At 43.9% G+C, this 19,675-nt stretch overlaps 1 protein-coding gene across 2 annotated transcripts in view; it reads right to left on the bottom strand.

The window, feature by feature from the left end:
* The window catches only part of NRG1 (neuregulin 1), a 109,639-nt gene that overhangs the window by 88,104 nt on the left and 1,860 nt on the right, over positions 1-19,675 (bottom strand). The gene's annotated exons all lie outside the window — the stretch shown is intronic.

Genomic DNA, 19,675 nt, shown 5'->3' with positions numbered 1-19,675 from the left:
ATTGCAGAGGAAAGAAGTACAGATTACCAAGTAGTATCAGGGCTTTCTTTGTCAAGAAAGCTTTGAGTACTAAGAGCCTCATGGTAATAGCCTAAGTGTTGGCCCCTGCAGCATCTGGTGTCTGTATCTGGATGGATTTTACAAGCCACTCACCATTCCTTACCTTTAAGTGTTGCATTGGTGGACTGTATCACTTGGCTACACATGACTTCTAAAAGATAGTTGTTCTGACTGTCTGTTTCTAGGACACTTTTCATTACAAAGCAGGTATCTCAAAACCCCAGATATCTTTATTAACATTTGCAGATCTTTAGTCAACAGTTATTAGTAATTTTGGTGGCAGCTGACCAAATCAGGTCCATAGTCCAACTGCCAGCTCACACCATTTACACTGGTTGAATTCACAAAAAGCGGGAGCTTTTATTGCCAGCCTAGGTAAATAATGGCAGAACAGATGCTGTGGGGAAAATGTGCCACTGAAGCAAGAGCCATGGCCCTTATTACCTCCCTTTTACAGGCAGAAAAGCAGCAGAAAGCAATGATGGATTTAATTTTTGACTTGCTTACTGTTCTCCCTGAACAGGAAGAGGTTTAATGGGAAGCAGTGGACCAAAGCTGCACCTGCAGAATTTGTTCTTCAGGGGGAGTGCAACATTTCTTTAAAACAAGGGCAGTTTTTCAGAGGGATTTAAGTACCTGAGTAAGGTGGTTGACACCTAAGGGGATTTGCTAAGAGGGTCTAACCTCCACCCTGGAGTCAAATACATCCATTCTTCCTTCTCTGCCTCTGTCTCATACAACTTTTAAGGGGAAAAAAGAGAGGAGAGAGAGCACATTTGTCATGTGTTGGCCCCAATTCCTTCTGCATAGGGTCATTTCTACAACTTCATCTGCAACCAGTGGGTACCAGCAATTTGCCACAGAAGAAGCATCCGTCAGCAACAGGTGAGCATACACCTTCCATGGCTTTTAATGTCAGCCTTGCTGATGTTCTGTCAGTACTTTCACTGCTCTGTGTGTGTGAATGTGAGGGTTTCACTGAGGGGGGTGTGGGGGTGTCATGGGTGGGTGAGTGTGTGTGTGTGTGTGTGTGCACGCAGGAGGTAGGCGTGCATTTGTCCCAGGGGAGGGGATTTCACACCTGAGCATAGAGAGGTTAATTTGCTATACTCCTCTGCAGATGTTGCAGGTCTGAAGTAAGTGCAAGATGTGAACTTGCATAATCAAAGAAAGAGCCATAATCCTGACTGTTTCCAAGTGGGTAGTATGAAGCAGACAGAAGCCTGTGCCATGAGGGATTTTGCTCTGGTCACTCATGCAAAATCTGCCCTGATATGTTCCTTATCTGGGGCAGGGGGGACGGGTTTTGGGCTTGGAGATGTGTGTGGTGGTGGGGAGGGAGTCAGGAGGAAGGAGGGACACAGTGTCTTGGCGCAGAGCAGTTCTCACATTACACAGCATTAACTAAGGGCTGCCACACAAAACGGGCCAGCAGCTGCGTCTTTGTTTTTTTAAGGGTTTTGTGTACAATTAGAGCCCAAACCAGCAGGCACTGCAGACTGAGCCAGGCTGTTGTGGTGGTGGGACAGCCTTCTGCTCTCCCTTCACACGTGCCCCTAAGGGGTACTCACAAACTCAGCTCTTAGCTGGGCTGCGTGAGGGATGCCCAGCCTGCCTGGGAAGTGGTGTGCTGCTGGGCAGGCATCAAGCTCAGTACACTCTGCTTCTGCTGAGGATCATGCCTGTAGCTTTCTGCCCCACACCTCCAAATTCCTGTACTGGCCTTTGGTCCAAAGCAAGCCAAGCCTTTTTAGAGTTGCTGTGTGACAACTAGTACTCCTTATGCTTTCCCTTAAGAGTTTGTACTGAATTTCTTAATTTCCAGCACTACAAGAATATGTGCAGCTATGTGTTTTACACATTACTTGCTGTTTAGTGGTCTTCTTCTGGCCATAAAGGGGCACGCAGTGCATGCATGGCATGAAAGCCTGCCTGTATGATCACTTTTGGAACAAATTTGATCAGCCAACAGAGTTGATTTCAGATCACGGTACTTGGCAGCATGTGAATAAGGTATGTTTGTCCCAGTACTACGTCCTCCCAGAGCTGGTTGTCTGTCAAATCACAGCCTCCCAGCTTGCTATTCAAAAGCAGGGAGCTGTTCAGGTGTGTATGAGAGGTGACCAGCTTTGGCTGTGTAAGCAGTAGCTTTGGTATATCACTGCCACTGCAGCAGCAGGAGCTGGGAAAAGGTCATGTCAGCGGAGAAGACCTGACCCAGGAGCCTTATATTCAGACCTTTTTCCTGCTTTTGACTCAACATGAGTCAAACTGGTCACCAAACCATTGGTCACACTGCTTTCCCCTTCAGCCCTTCATCTGCCTTGGCTCTGCGCAGTATGACACTTTAAAGGAAGGGCTCTGCCTCTTAACTTAGTTTGTTGGCATAGCAGACCTTAAGACATACCTTATAATGTTAGTAACAATAAACACGCATTAGCAAGCTGTTAACAGAACCTGAAATGTTATGTTGACCTACAGCAGAAGCCCAAAGGAGCCACATCTATGTGCATCATTTCCAGTTCTGGTCCTGCTGAGGTCTGTCTTTTTGTAGTCTTCAAAAAGAGTACTGCTAGGGTGAGATTGAAGGAAAAGCTGCCTCACTCTGGAGGGCAAAAAGTCAAAGTCCCCCAGGGCTGAATCTCACCTTCAGCCCAGTCCTTCAGCAGTTTGGGAGAGCCTGCATTCACCAATCACAAGACTGAGGAAGAGATTATCCTACACCAGGATGTAGGTGCAATTTAACCCTCTTGTTTCCTGGTGATTCCTGCTGGTCATGAGCTACAGCAGAGGCTGCTACATCTGTTCTAGCTCATCCAGCAGGGAGTGATGGGATCTAAGCATTACCCCTTCCCAGCTGGCCAGGCAGAGTGCTGTGACTTGGCGCACATTGGCAAAGCCTGGGAAACATGCTGTAATTAGTTGGCCACCTCCACAATGCTATAAGGATGAACATCAAGAGATGTTGCCGTGCCAGCCCTCAGAAAACAGACCCTGCTGCCCATGTCGCATAGGGCATCATGTCATTCAAAACAGCACTGTAGTGCTTGTGAAGTGAGCTAATTAGTTCTGTCCCCCATTCAGGTCAAGTTCTGCCCCTATGGGAGCACATACATCATTTGTGGTACCTAAGTAGCTCAGTCAGTATATGGTTGGAATAGTCCTGCCCCAGGCAACTACTGCAAAATGCAATACCCTTTTGTCACGATCCAGGCTCTGATGGGATTTCAGCACTGTTCCCTGCTGCTGCATACTCCTGAGCTTGCAAGAGCTCCATTCATTAGTGCCAGAGACCCTGCACTGCAGGAATGACAAAGCAGGAGTTATGTGGACAAATGCATTTTATGAGAAGCAATTACAGAGCTGAGAAGATCTGTGTGAGAGGAACTGAGTAAAACATTACTAGGAAAAGTCTGCTATATCTGTCATCCCTAAAATTGGCAACACACTGGGAAGAGGAGGGGGAGGCTGTGCGAGAAACCTCTTTACTAGGGAGTTCTCTATGTATCTCTGGAGATTTAGGAAACCTTGTAGCTTGTTCTCTGTTAATGTCTTATACTCCTGAACAGCCTTTTTGTTAGAATAAATGATGGCCTCCCCTGCCATGGCAAGAATATATTGTTATGTATCTCTCCAAAAGGACCTGACTGAATTGTACCACGGAAGATGAAATAACATGGCACTTCTTTTGAAGCAAAAGTAAAACTAGTTACACTCTGTGTCTATGGTCTTTCATTTAGCGGAAGAAAGAGAGATGAATAATAGATGGTCCCCAGGAAATATTGTTCCACCAGCTCTTAGTTGTAATCAGGCAATGCTAATACATTAAGAGCATTCAAGATTATTCTATTTAATCTCCATAATGATATAGTAACTTTAGCCTAGTGAGAAACAATGGCAACTTCCCCCTTTCCACCATAAAGACCTTGAATCTAAGTGAAAAGAGGTCTTAGCGGTGTCCCAAGGCAATAGATAAAGAGCCTTTAGCTTCCCTGTCATTCTCTAGAAGTGTCAGATAACCAGGACATGATATAAGGCATTGCGATTACAAAACAATATACCACTGAAATGTTTCAGGATGCAAGGGACCTCTTAAAAAAAAAAAAAAAGTGCCTTGGAAATACAAAGTAGGTGGGGCTAGCTGAGGGACAGGCAGTTTATCATGAATATCAGTGACAGAACTAGGACAATAAACCTTGTTTACTACAGATGTTTTTCGTTTTGGGTTGACAAATCTCTCAGGAAGGGTGAAAGCACAGGGCCATACCATGTAAGACCACCACCCACAACATCCTGAATCCAATTTTCCGGATATTAAGATTTAATACCTGTAAAAGTCCACACCAGCCGCAGAGATCATCCCAACAAAGTAAATGAAAACAGGTGCTTAGATGTTCCGGTGTGTTTGGTAAAAGTTTAGCAATCAGGCCTAAAACTACAGCTTCATGAAGCAGGCACTAACTCGTGCATGCACTCTACTATAGAAGTAGCTATGAAAAAATAAGTATGTTTCCTCCTTCCTGATTTTGACTCACAATCAACCCTCTGACATACCCACCAATTCATCTGAAATGTTAAAAATAGCCTACAGTGTGTTTCCTTTCTGCCCAATCTGATTGCAAAAGAGATGTGTCACGTGGCAGAGCATCACTTTGGCTGCTGATAGTTTAGGAGCCAAGTGGTTCTTTGTTGTTTGTTGTCTAAGAGGTGTGCAGCATTTTGCACCATGCCTTGCAGACCACAGCACTCCACAAGATACGCAACCTCGCCCAGCAACAGAAGATATTGAGAAGTCTTGGAGCTGCCGTTTCCCTGCCTTACAGTTGACTACTCCCCTTGCATTTATCTAAGAGTACTTGGGGCACAGGATGGATATGGTTTGTGGCCTGAGAATGTGAAAAGGCCAGGAAAAACCTATAAAAAGTGTATAGAAGTAGCACATTCTGACACAGAGAATTTAACTGCATTGGCATGGTCAGACTCCAAAGAAGAATTAGGACCTCTTCACAGGATCCAGTCCTGAACAACAGCCAACCAAGTGTACAGCCTTGTAGTGGTACACTAGCATCAGTCTTCACCTAAGGGGCAGCATGTCATTTGCTGTTCAAGCATCTCCAGATTACCATGTGAATCAGAGACACCCTTCCCTGCACCCCCCAACCCACCACCCCTGCAATATCTGCTCTGGCAGCTGGGTTAACAGCAAAGGGGTACCATGAATGAGATGCTGTGCAGCACGTAGGGGCTGGATGACATGGGAGCATGATGCAAGGCTTTGTGCAGCATTCCTTAGGGACAGGTCACAGACCAGTGGCACTCTCTCCCTCTTGGGTCACCCCTCCAAACCATATGTTTCACTCCAGCTCCCTGTAAATCCTCATTCTGGCTGTGAGTAGCCCCATGCCAGCCACGGCGTTTCTAGGTGGGAGGCTACACTGATCATACAGGAACACTCAGAAACTGAACTCTAAGGCCGAGGTCTTGATAAGATGGATGGAAAAGACACTTGTCTGCTGTTCATTTCCACTTTCATCTCCCAAGAGTCAAGAACCACATTCTCACCTGGGTGGTGCACTGGCTTTATAAGGCTGGTAAGGCCAGTTTCACTGCCCAGTGGACCACTGGAGAAGAGCATCACAGACCAAGGCCAAAGCAGCACTTGATTTCTCAGCTCTAGAGTCATGCCAAAACCCTTTAACATCTCCAGCCTCATTGGTGCTGGGCCAGTGGAGCAGAGGCCTGCTGCCTTTTGGATGTTGTCTGCTGTCCTGAAAAAAATGCAGGATCCATCCCTATTGTAGTGCACAAGAACCATGCCCTTGTGGTAGGCATTATGTGCTCTGCTCTGCTTCCAGTAATTTCCCTGCAGTTTCAAACCAGACAGTTTCCAGAAGATGTTTCATTTTAAAGTGGGATTTAAAGTGTTGCCATGTTGTCCTGCCCTCACTGTGAAGCAGCATAATAGTTTGGGCTGTGGCTAAAAACATGTTTGAGTCTTCTGTAAATGGTATCACAGCAGAGCTGAACTCAGACATGAAGAGGATACAGCTCCCTGGGGTGTTTCAGCAACTGGTCACATGGTGAGTTTGGTATAGGAGGTATCACCTGCAAACCTTCCTATAACCTCCCTCCTCAGAAATAAGTCTGGCATTGCCCCAATCCCATGCATTTGTGCTCTATACCAAGCTGTCTTCCTGTAACAAACCCTGTATTAACATTGGCATTTTCCACTCTGAAGCAACAGCATTAACCTATTCAGGAGCTGAGTTCATGCAGGACACTGGGAATAAAGCACATCTAATGTAAGCAATCTTGCATTTCTAGCTGTGGCAATGCTTACGTTACTTTTTGCTAACAGCAGCAGCTATACGGAACGGGTACGTATAGTATCCCTGCTGCAGAGAAAAGCAAACTGGCAGGACAAGAAAGGATTGTTCCTGGCATCATTTCTCCACCTACACAGCAGAAGGCAGAGCTGTTTCAAGCCAAGCACTTATCCTCAATTTATTACAGTAATGACAATAGTGAAGGGCAAAGCTAAAAAATCTTTCTGGACAGGGCTGACTGGCAAGGGGTGTGTGTGTGTGTTTCTGCTAGACAGATTGCACTCAGACCTGTGAGTCCCCCATGGGTGTTCAGAGAGTGCTTACATCCCTTCTCCTCCTACCTCTAAGGTCTGCCTTTTTGCCCGATGAGCTGGAGCCATCCCTGCACTGCGTATTCATCAGATGCCTGCACCCTCCCTGCGCAGTGCTGTGGGGACTGCCTGCCCTCCTGGCCACAGGGCTGGTACCCTGCCACTGGCACAGCGATGCTGCAGCAGACCCTTCACAGATCCTCTTCCTCCCCACCGCTGCAGTCCTCTGTCCAGCAGAGCCTGGGCTCCTTCCTGCCCCAGCCCAAGCAGGACAGCCACACAGTGACTGCTGCCCGGGAAGACAAGGAGGGTGACATTGCTTTGTGTAAGTCAAGCCTGCTAAATTTAATGGGGCTCCGTGGGCGGCTGAGGAACTGAGGTCTGGATGTATGCTATACACCAGACAGTGAAAAAAGAGCTATGGGAGCAGGCAGTGTTTAAAACGACCAGCTAATTTTGTGTATTTATGCACAAAAATTGAAACTGGCAAAAATTTGGAAAGAAACAATCAATCTCTGTTAAAAACAAACAAAAAAATGAAAACAAAACCAGAAACCAGAAACAAATGCAAACAAACAGGTCCCGCAGCTGGTTGAGGTTCAGCCAAAGGGTGAACAAGTCTTTGATATTCAAAGCTCTCAACTTTACGAAATGTGATCCCCAGACTTTGGCTAAATTGTCAATTGTCAAATGTCAATGAAGTGCAATGTTGCTTTTTTTTTTTTTTTTTTCCCCTCTGAAGGAAGCCATTAGTTAACAGTCTATTACATTCAATGAAACTGTGACAGAAAAACAGCCTAACTTGAAATGTCAGGATCTGATTTCTTTTTTACATTTATTTTATTTCATCCATTTTTGGCGATAAATGCCAGAAAGGAATGTCTCATAACAGTGAACACGTATTGTCTTCCTGTGTATTTGAAACAATATTTCTTATCACAAATAAAAAAACCCCAACCCTATGGAATGGAAAGATTCCAGAATTATTTTGGTTTTGTTGTATCTTTCTGCAACCATACTTACTACGCTTTATTTGTGAGTTTTCTCCCCCTTCTTTCTGGATTTTCATTAGTACGTGCTACCCTTTAAAGAGAGGACAGTTGCCTCTCAGGCTGTGGGACTTCATTCTTGGTGCTGCCACAGGTTTACTCTGTGATTATGGGTAAATCACAGAGGCCTCTGCAAGAGAAGCTGTTGGCACTCGGAGGCTGTGAATTCATCCAAGCAAGGCAAAACATTTGTAAACTGTCAGCTACGACGTTATTATTGACTCACGCGCTGTGAAACGGGGCCGGTGAGTATATTTTGTTAGTTCTCTCTCAGGCTTGTAATGGATATGAGTGCAGGCTGCTGTCAAAATGTGTGTTGGGGGCTGTCAGTGGAAGATCACTATGTTAAGGTTCTCTTTGTCTCATGCCATACAAACTGGGGTCCTAGTTGGTCCTGCAGAGTGCTTTGCCAATGCCAGAAGCAATATTGCAAGCCTCACAGCACCAGCCCTATGGCAATGTGGACTAACAGCGCTAACAAAATTGTCATTACATCTCCAGCAACACCCTTCTCTACTTGCAGGTCTGGATGTTCCCACTCCCTGACGCTTTCAAAGGAGAAGGTGGAGTGCCAACCACAGCACAGCTCAGGAATATCTGCCCCCCATCCTGAAACCTGAACAACCTCCCCAGGATCTCAGTACTGTTCAGCACAGAGCCTGAGGGGCTGGCATGCACCACAGTGACATTTCAATCACAGTTGCCATTTCCCTTCAGACTGAAGCCCATTAGCTGCTAAACTGGCTGCTTCCTGGTGCTCAGCTGAAGGAAGCACTTTGTTGGAAGTATAATCAATCTTACCACAAAACTCTGGCTGGTACTCTCTCAGGTGATTAAACAGTCACATAGGGGAAAAATGACACAATTCAAGGGTTGCTCTTAACTGAGCTAGGACATGAAAAATGTAAAGTGTCACTAATTACTTAGATCTCCTTACATCACCACCCCCCAAAAGAAGCCATGAAGCACAGCCCCTCCATGATGGACTTATGCATAATTCAAAACATGAACCGTGTTCAGGAGCAGATCTCTAGGTCCGAGTCTGCTGAGAATGCCAAGCAGCATGAGCTTGAAGGCTTCTCAAGCAATGAAAAGGGCAGACCACTAACAGTGTGAGAAAATGAAGCACAAGAAAGGTTGAGGCTGAGATCACACATGGGAAGCCACAAGTACTGACAACTTTAAAAGCTCTGTTAGTAAATGAACATCTCCAGAAGCTCTCATAGTTGTACTGATACCTCTAGATTTGTAATCCTGCTACATAGCCTTCTTATGCTTTATGAATATTCACCGTATAGGTTCCCACAAGAATGGAACATAATGCTTTTTAAATTAGCAGAATTTAAAGCAGAATTAGTGTTAGATTTCAAATGGTCATTCCAAAATTTTGAACGATCATTCCAAGGTTGCTTCTGTTTTCACATGTAAGCCCAGGGAGGTTGAACTGCAACTGGAAAGGTAAGAGAGCATTTTCAATCCCGAACTACCACAAGGTTAAACAAAGGCCAGTGCAGCCGAATTGCCCATTAGTTTTCAGTGAAAACTAGAATCAGCATGTAGGTAAAGATTCATCTGGGGTAATTATTGTCACCATGGAGAAATCTGTATTCACCCAAAGTCACTACAGGGTGGGATTTGAATTTGCATGATGAGATTAGAATACAAATCAGTCACCTGGGGTAGCAAGTTACTGTGGTGCAGTTGGTGACATTACTGGTTGGGACACACTTTCTTCCCATGGAGTTGGTGGAGGTCAGTTAACCCCCAAAGTAAAAATTCCAGCAGTCAAACAGGCTTAGTCTTAAAAAACGGTGGTTAATTTCTAGCTTGAATAATCTCTTTTCAGACCACTCTCACATGATGCAGTGTTTCCTTGCCAGATCTAAACACCCCAGGTTTTCTCTAATATGACCTGTCATTGCACAGAAGTCATGGTCAAGTTATTTGTCTCATCTTTCTCTACTGTCTGACATTTCAGTCTTCCTCTGCAGGGGTAGTATTTACATGACCTGAACAACGTTTGTAAGCTGTGTTTTTTCAAAACTTTGTCAGTGTTTCTGCTAAGTCATCATTTTGGAATAATTATTAGGAATATTTTGTCATTATGCCATCACCATTTGTAAAACAGTAACATATGAGGATTAATATATGAATGAAATGCAAGTTTACATCAGACAGTGGTGATATTATACCCATTTGTTAAAATCAATGTGTGTTAGCATCCTGAAAGTATTAGTAACAGCCCTGAGAAGACATTACAGATAACCTGCAAAAGCAAAAGCAGAACATAACCACGTATTACTCTGCAACTTGGGGAACCTGCTAGATACCTCTTAGAGGCAGGTCAAAATTCTTCTTTGAATGCTGGCATATTGACATGCTATGCCCACTGGACCTCAGTCCTGCTGAGGAAGTGTCCATATATTTTATCATTTTCTTTGTCTTCAGCCCCCTCCCCTGCCAGTTTCTGCCTGGCTAAGTGGCTTCAGGGAACTGATACTTCCTCTGATTCACAGCTAGTAAGTCTGCTTCCTGGGCTTGTAGCAGTTATCTGAATATACTGACAAAACATGTCCTTTTAATCCTTCCTCCAAATTTGGAGCAGGAAAAACTATGCACACTAAACAATTGATTAGCAACTATTAGGAAAACTACAGCGTTGCTTGAAAAGCTACTTACATCTGCGAGATGTCCATTAATCTCTACAGCATGGTAAATTCAAATGCTTGGAGCTAGCAAGCAACAGGGAGGTTGCTAGCCATGTTCTTGAATATTCACATGTTCAAAAATTAGTCTATTTGTTTGCTTTACTGGCCAGATACCATTTTTCAAAGTAAAGGAGAATTTTGAGGTATCCTTCTGTTAACTGACTTTGAAGAAAAGACTCCCTGAGCTAATGCATTTATTGGCTTTTTGACCCTGAAACATGGCCTTTCTTTGCTCACAAACAGCATACATAGCTGTATGTCCCAAAAATCACATAGCTGAAGAAGTTTGCAAAGATTATTGCTGATAACCTTCAAAGTCTGTTCACATTATCAATAAATCAAAGTCTCCAAAAGGTATGGTGGGCTGACTAACCTCCGTGAGGCAATGGCTGGAGTGCACCAAGGGCTTTTGAACACAGTGACAGGGGGAAATTTGGTAACAGAGAGACAAATTGCAGCACAGGCAGAGCAGAGTGGCTCCAACCCTCAGTGAAGCTGGGGAAAGTAGGGTACAAAGGCCACTACCTTGGATCTCAGCATCAGTGAGAAGCCTGGACTTGTCATGGCTGGATGGCAAGAGGATCTGCCCTGCAGAGGTTTTGTTAGAAATGCAGCAAGGCCAAAGAATGAATGATTAGATTGCATTCACAGTGCAACCCCTCAGCAAGGGGAAGAGCTGCTTCAGGATCTCCTGCGAGTTCCAGGCAGACTGCAGGTACCTGTGGCATTGGGGAACAGATTTTTCCTGCTTTCTTCCAGTCAAGAAACAGTCAGACCTCCCCTGCTCTCCTGTGCTTGGCAGATATAACCACTTTTTCCCAGTTTCCTGGCACTTTCCTGGCTACCTAATGATGTTCCTCTCTTGCAAGTATGAACTCAAGCCTCTTCAAGCCCCTGTATCAAGACAGCAGGAAGCCTTTTGTCACCCCCCTTAGTTTGTACTCTTTAATTCCTAAAACCCTAACAACACACTCAGTAGTTTGTTCCCTGAGCAGCTCAGACTACATACAGAAATGGACATTCTTCCTTTCCTCTGCAGTTTTCTGTCTCATCATGATAAACTTCATTTCCCTTGCTAAAGCAGTATTACCTTCACACTGCTAACTGTTCTGCTGAGCACACCCACAGCCCAAGAAAGCTGTTCTGAAAATATAAAAATGTTTTGAAAATCCCGGCTATCTTGAAATTACTAGCTATTGTGACTTTCTTGATATGTTCATGCTCCTTAATTCCCATGTCCTGTGATGATAAAAGGTGCTGGGCACCATGCAACCTCATGAAGCTGAGTCCATGGAGCAGACCCACTGCAGAACAGAAATGCAAAAGAATCTATCACATAAGCGAAGAGTCTTTCAGCTGGGTAGACAGGACTGATGCACAAAACCAAAATCCTTCCCTCCCACAAAACCACGCTCTGGGGGTGTTTCTGTTTTTGGAAGGAAGAATCAAATGCTGGAGGATCTGAGATAATAAACTGAATGAGGGCAAACTGATGCAATGGTCCTTGGGAGACTTGGGAAAAGTGTCAGCAGGGCACAGAGGGAGAAATCTTTGAAAGCATGAGCAGAAGTCAAGTGAATAGCGGAGCCTGCACAGTTAAAACCATTGAGCTGACCTCCTGTGGACCCAAGAAGCCTTGCAGAGGGCATCCTTCAGAGCAGGACAGAACCAGGTGGGGAATAAGAGATCTGGAGCTAAACTCCTCCTAAAATACACACAGCACTGCCAAGACTGGGTGATATTTGTCTTTTCTTCCTTTGACTGGCTGTTAGGATTATTGTTCCAACCCAGTAAGAAGCAGCATGTGACCTTGGGGGTCGGGAAGCAGGACAGTGAGGGCTCTTGCATGTGTGAGACAGGGGTCTGCTGTTCCGTCTGAACATTATTACTGATTTACCTCTTAAAATATAAAACAGGCACTGGTGGTACTTCATGCATCTTGAGTGCTTCTGAACAGCGACCAAGCTACTGAACAGATTTTGTTGTCCTTTGCTGGGATTTTGGACTAGCCCATGTGTAAGTATCATATCAAAATTATAGCCCTATTTATCTGAAAACTAAGAAAGCGTGAAGGGGGATGAAATAATTCAAGGACAGAAAACAATTCCCTCCATGGGGAGAATTATGGAGCTCAGCCTGCCTGTTCTGTCAAAAAGGCTTATCCAAAGGTGAGCTGATTACAGTGTATATGCACCTTTGTGAGGGGAAAATACATGGCATGGGAGATATTTTTAATCTAGGAGAGAGCGGTGTAAATGAATGAATGGCCAGAATACAAACACATATTTTTACAAAGTCAAAGTAGGCGGTTCTGTTTAAAAAAGAAGCTAGAATAAGGGAAAAGGCAGATTTTATCTTGTTCTCAGTCTTCACACCACAACTGATGGGGCTCTGGAAGAAACCTTAGTCAGGAAGATATTCTATATCAAGTGGGTCATAGACCAGAGCATCCCAGTGCTCTGCTAGGTCTTACAGGGCTACAGAACCTCAGAACTTTTATGCCAGTGAAAATTCAGGCCATTTGATTCAAGTTGAAAACCTAATTTAATTTTCCAAATACCTTTTATCACGGAAAAGAGTAAGATTCCCTTCCTGAGATGCGGTTCCAGCATCTTTACACTGGCTTCCAGTTACCATCTTAGAAAATTCAAGTAATCTTTTATCAGCTTGGAGTGGTTTGGGTTTTTTTTTCTTTTTTTTGTATAAAAGAAAGGCTTTGAACAAGCTTGATACTCTTTTTTATCTCCTTTGATCTGTCTAATCACATGAATTAATTGACTGTTAAAAATTGTAAAATTCAAATATCTTTCAGGAATTCCACAGAAATACTGAACTATGTCACGAATCATGCTTAAGATCATAGCTTCATATACTCCCCCCATGCCATGTGACTACCAACCCAGTATTGATTTCCTTTCATCTCAAAAACTGAAACGATATTCATTGCCAGAATAAAAAGCTGTCTGAGTTATGAGAATGCACTGCCAGCAGGTTCCAGGATGAAGCATAGATATAAAAAAGAAAAAGTGGGGGAGGGGGTAGTGAAAGCGTATGTGAAAAAGCTGAATATACTCTGCAAGAAGATGTATATTAAAATAAGGCTTTCATAATAAAACAATACAGGAGCAAAGATAACAGATGGATGCCACAATACTGATCTTGTCCAGAGCTGGATGGACCTTGCCTCTGGTTTAGCTTAGAGTAGCCCTGAGTTGTGGTCAGTCTTGTCCCACTGGATTTGTTCCTGCCCATTTTTCCCCAGCTAAAACCTTTTCTTTTGTCTCAGTGACTAAGGCTCTACTGGGGATAGGGAAGGAGGATGGGAGACAGGATGAGACAGGACAGGGTGTATATAAGCACACATTACATTGCTCGAAAATGATGCATAGGTTTTCTCCCTTTCTGCTTTCAAGAGCTCTGCAATTGCCAAACAATGGTCATGCTCAGGGACTTGAGTCCAGTGTGTACGTCCTGCTGAGGCTGGTACTTCATACAATATTTTGACGTGAAATATCAAGATGTGATTCACAGTGTCACTCTCCAGGAAACTGGGCTCCCTGCAGTACAAATAGTAAAGGTAGCCAGTGTGTCCACTATAAAGCAAGTGACAGAAAGACAGCACCTGCTCCTCTTCACAGTCTGCCTGGGGAACGAGAAGGCAGAAGCCCTTAGCAGGAGACACTCTAAAATTACCTACCTGTCTCCTAAGTTACACACTGTGACTCAGTCCCTCCTTGATTTCATGTGGCCTGAACACGACCTGAAGCACAAAGACTCCTGCTTTGCTTGACTTGGTACCTCGTGACAAAAAAGACATCTCTGGGCCCAAACAGATCTGTACTCCTCAAAGAAGCCTCTCTTCCCTCATTCAGAGAAAGCCTTTTCTCCAAATGCTGCTCCATCTTAGTTAAGCAAGCTTTTTCTTTTCAGAAGTCTTTTATCATCTTCTGTGGCATCTTCTAGGGCTGTCTGACCTTTCCTGACAGAAATCCAGAGCAGTCTCTGCCCAGGTACTGTCTGCAGTAGATTGGCATCCCATGTGCTCTCCCTGCACCAGCTGTCTCATTGCGTTGCTATTGATTCCTAGGTGGATTTCTGCAGCAAATCTATTGCATTTCCATTAGCAAGACTTGAAATGATGAAAATGGTCATTTATATCATTCCGGCTCTGCATCACAATTAACCTGCTACTTAGCCTCCAGCAAGCCAAACTCTGCTTTCTCATCTGATGCTAAGAAAGTTCCCCAAGGTTTCTTTGCACCCAAAACTTAGGTACTGCAAATCTGAGGTGGGCTGCTGTGCGTGTTTATTTGTAGTGCATGAACAGGAAATAAAACATTTCACTTAAGAATACAATAGATACTGAAGGAGGATAATTTCGGTGCCCTGCAGTGGAAACCCAAACCCTGGGTTTCGTTATGACGTCAATTATTAATCAGTTTTGCTTAGAATTTTATGATGCAGTACGGTCCCAGATGTCATTTTTAATAAAGAAAAAATGGCCATATACTCCATATATCTTTTGTATTTTCTATATGCACGTACACATAAGTATATAAATGAGGAGGGATACCATGCAAAAGTTCTGTGTAGCATGAATATATGACTTATTCTCAGTGAAGTTTACAAAGTAAAATCAAGCTTTTAAAAATATACACAAGTGCAGACTACTCTTTTGCACTGAGAAATTCAGACCGTTAAGAGAAAATACTTTGGGAAATGCTGCCTTTCATGTTCTGCTCATGATGCATGGTGCATGGAAGAAAAACCACACCCATGAGGTAGTTTTGAAAGCCAAGAATATGGGGTGCCTGTCCAAGAGAAAGAAATGCAGGACTAATTAGTTCAGTCCTCTGCATGTGAAGTAAAAGAACTGTTTCTATGCAAGCAAAACATGTTTAAAAGGGGGATGGTAGGGATACAAAAAGAAACAAAACAATAAATTTCTCTGAACAAACTCTGTGGTCCTTGAGGGCATTTTAAAGACAGTGTGGCTAACTGGGTGGGGAAAAGGAAGTCTCAGCTATCAGTTCAGAAGGCTTAATGGACCTGAACTTCTTAAAAATCACCACATCTTAGGCATCCCACTCCTTCAGTCCCAATCCCACTTTCCTCTGAGTGTCCCTGTCACAAGTACATACATCTGTAAGCTGCCATGACCTTTGGGACAGCAGAGAAAGAAGTGTTCCAGGGAAATACAGACTGGCTGGCTCAGTACAGTGGCACTTGCTTTATTGCTGCTTGTTAATGGAGGCCCGGTTGTGTCTCCAGGGCCTACTGAGATCAGCATCTCTTTATTACACTCTTGAGTTAGGCTCAGAACCTGTCTGGTATCTTAACCATGATTAATTATAACTTCCCTGTGACAAGACATTGTTAATTCACAGGACACATCAAAGAAAAGCCATGGCTTTTAAAACAAGTCTTCATATTGTGTAGCAGACTACACAACTTAGAAACTGAATTGCAAGGTTAGTGTCCCTATAGACTCGTTGGAGAAAGAGAGTTACTCCTGCTAGAGCCACACTGGGAATTGCCTGGGGGAGGTCTCTTCCTTTATGCTGAAGAGGAAACTTAAGGCCGCCTAGCTTCCTAATGTAGGCACTTAAGTCAGGTGTCTGAAGATAGTCAACATCAATAAATGTATCAGAAATGGAGCAACATCTGCTTTAAGGTGCTCTCCTCCTACATCTTCAAGCTTCGGGGGAAAAGCAAACTCCCTGGTGGTGCTGCCCTGCATAATAACAGTGAGTATAGAAAAGGCTGGTGTATAGCCTGTGTTGTGTCTTTTGCCCTCCCCTCCTGTGAGTACAGTCCCCTGTGGCTCTCCGAGACATCCCTGACCTTGATGCTTTCAGAGGCTGACAAGCATGGACTCAACCCTACAGTGTTGTGCTGGGGATTTGAACTGCAGAGCATAGGTCAGAATTAGACTGTTTCAATAAAAAGAGCAAACACTGAAGCTGCAAACCCTCTCTGTCCATAAATTGGAGCTTTCAGCTGGGCTGCAGCACCTATAACTGGAGGGAAAGGCTTCCTCCAGCCTGCCGCAGAGGTATAACGCAGACCTTCAGAGATGACTGTGTGTAGGAGAAAGGACATCAAATGCAGGGCTCAGAAAGAACAAGAGGAAGTGAAAGATGCAGAGGGAAATAGCAAGGAATATTTATAGCATGATACCAAAAGAAGGGACAGGCTAGTTTTCTTTCCATTTCCCCCCATCCCTACCTCTAAAAAGACACAATAAATACAACCATTTTGCCTGGATAACTTTGGAGAGGAGCTGAGACCTTTTCCTAGGTAAACACTCACTAGCATTCCTCAGAGGCACTCTTTTAACACTTTTTCCACTGAGGGTGAGAAAGCAGCAGCCTTTGCTGGTGCTGACCCAGCACACCTGAAGTGGCAGCAGAAATCAGAAACACAAGAGAGCAGTCCCAGTCAGGGGTGGCTGACAACACTGCACAGACCTTTCTCTGCTTTGCCACATTTTCCAGGTGATGGCCAGCACCAGTGAGGCAGAAGGGAGCCCTGCCTGCCCCCAAGGGGCATGCACAGGTCTGGTGCTGCACCCACCCACTCAACTCTGAATGTTATGGCCATCACAGCTTGGTGGGCACAAAGGCAGGGAGATGCAGACATGCTTGCTAGCCATCCGTTCGCCACCAGTATGGCACAAGGTGTGCAGGTGGTTTGTCAGCGCACGGCACCTGAGGTGGCCAGGGAAGCCACAAGTGAAAAGGACAGAGAGGCAGTGTGGATGTGCTGCCAGGGAAGTGCATCCTCTGGACCCTGCTCTCTGCTGGGACTTTTGCTCTGCTCACAGGGAAACCCACTCCAGCAGAGTCCTTGTGCTGTGGTCTGTCTCCTGCTTTTTGCTTGCCTTGTGGCACTTCACCAAATCAGAAGAGCCATGATCCCAAAGCCAAGGGCTCAGGCACCTCTGCTTGAGGGCAGAGCCAAAATGCAGGAGTGCTGCAATCCTTTGGCAGAGCTGTAACTCCAGAAAGGCAACCCCGCATGGATCTTTTGTGGGAAATCTGCTTAAACAGAAAGAGAAGGGAAGTGGGAAGACCTGTAAGGACGGGAGTGCTTGCTTTTCAGAGGTACAGATGCAGTTATTACAGAAACACAGTTCTGTAAAGGTGATGGTGTAGGAAGAAGTAAAATTTGGCTCTAAACTGTGCTGACGCTTCTATAATCTGCATGTCCTCTCAGAGAGAGGGAGATTGTAGGTTACTCTGTACTATTATATGCCACTTGTAATGAAATCTTCTCTGTTGTAATTATGCTAAGATTGACACTCTCTCTAAATATGGGAATGCTTTAGAACAGTTAGTTTTCCCTTCTGTTTCAGCAAATGAGAAATGATATTACTGTACAAAACATAAACCAAACTGAAAAGAAGAGATTATTTCTTTACTGATAAAGGGGAAAGTATAGTAATAAGAGTGAGACAAGTCTTGAATCTAATGCACCAGACACAATTACTAGGATTGTCTCTCTCCTGCTTTCTCTCCCAGGCTCCAGGAGAAAGAAGAATCAATTAGCTCTCTGCAGACTATGACCTTGAAGGATACAGCTTTAAGGGGAATATGCTGAGTAAGACAGACAAGAGAGGAGAAGAAGAGAAAAGGATTTGGAAACTCATTGAAGGGCTTGGTTCAGAAACAATGCATCAACCACAGAATATGAGATAGGTCAATTCATTTTTATTTCTGCACTGGAAAAAAAAAAATATCAGCACAGAAGGGGCTTTCTGGGAACAAGTTACCTCACTCTGCCTGAAATTAAAAAAAGGACACTGAGAGGCAAAAGAAGGGACAATCCAGTTTGCAGATTCTACTTTCCAAGCTATGTGAGAATTTTATAACTGTCAAAGGCATTCATAAAAAAAAAATAAAATCGCTGATGCAATCTGTCATCCTCTCCAACAAATCTTGCTCTACATAAAACAATGATGTGTTTGAAATGCAGCTGTTCCAAAAACCCCAAGACAGTGCTTTTAGAGCTGTCCAAAAAGTTCTTTTCATGCCTGCTTGAATTTTTAGGCAGATTTTTTGCTACTTTTTGTACTTTTCCAGCTATATTTTCTGATTTTTCTTTGCAGGGAACTCCAGCCCCTTACCATAGTCAGAATTATGTGTCACAGTCAGAATACTGTCTACACAACTTTCTCCCTCAGAGCAACCCAAACCTGACCTACTGCCAGTTCTTCCTCTCCTTTCAGTCTGTATCTGGAAGTCTACGATGACTTAAAGCACATTTATCTTCAGAAAATTAAGGCAACAGTAAAAAAAACCCAACAACTAAACACAATCGCCTAATTTCTGGACAACCATTTATTTCCCAGATGTGAGCAGATCTGAATGCACATAATGGCTTTTTGTCAGTGACTGCTCCAAAGATTCTTTTTTCCCCCTCTTTCATTTACTTCATAGATGAAGTTAGCATGTCATTGATAAAGGTTTGCTTCACATGTGGAAATTCAAGAGAATGAGTGGTGTTGTCCTGGAATAACTATCTTTTGGTTACTTCTCCATCTCACATGAAAGAGGCCATTTTGACTGGATGGTGGTCCCTGGTCACTTTATAAAGTAAAAAGTGCTGTTATATTTTTAATAACACAATATATTTACACTATAAAAATATTTTCTGCATCAGCAATAATAAAAAAAATCACTTAATATGGTTCTATATAACTTCAAAGGTGGTTAAGTGACCCAATAATTCAAGTAATGTCTTACCTACCACAGACAAAGCCCCCTGTCATTTAACTGTGCAGCAGTATCTCTCTATTAGTCGCTTTCCATCAGACAAATTACTTCTAATCCAAAGACTGGTTGTCACCCATTATCTAAGCCAAAGGCAGCAAGGTTTTCATAGGAATGCTTATGATTTTCTTTCAGTGATTCTGGAATTGCTGTTCAGGACTGAGTCTCAGCTGAAAGGATTGCCACTGAAATCACTGCAGTTATGCTCATTTTCACGGCAAGGTGGCCGGCCCAAAATGTAAACCTAATCCAATTCCCACATATCTATACTGAGTCCAGTCCTGGTGGAGCTAAACTTAGTAGCAAACTTCTGGTCATTTCAGGGCTCCAGGGTGACATCCAGTATGTGCCACCTACAAGGTGACCATCCTGTGGCATTACAGTGAAGGCATGAGGGAGAATAAATGAGATGGGGTCCTGCAAAGCAATTTGCAAGGAACACTGTTC

This window comes from Falco cherrug, chromosome Z (genome assembly GCF_023634085.1).
Source record: "Falco cherrug isolate bFalChe1 chromosome Z, bFalChe1.pri, whole genome shotgun sequence".
Lineage (NCBI taxonomy): Eukaryota > Metazoa > Chordata > Aves > Falconiformes > Falconidae > Falco > Falco cherrug.
The sequence above is the reverse complement of the archived record's forward strand: the minus strand, read 5'-3'. Positions and strand labels throughout refer to the sequence as shown.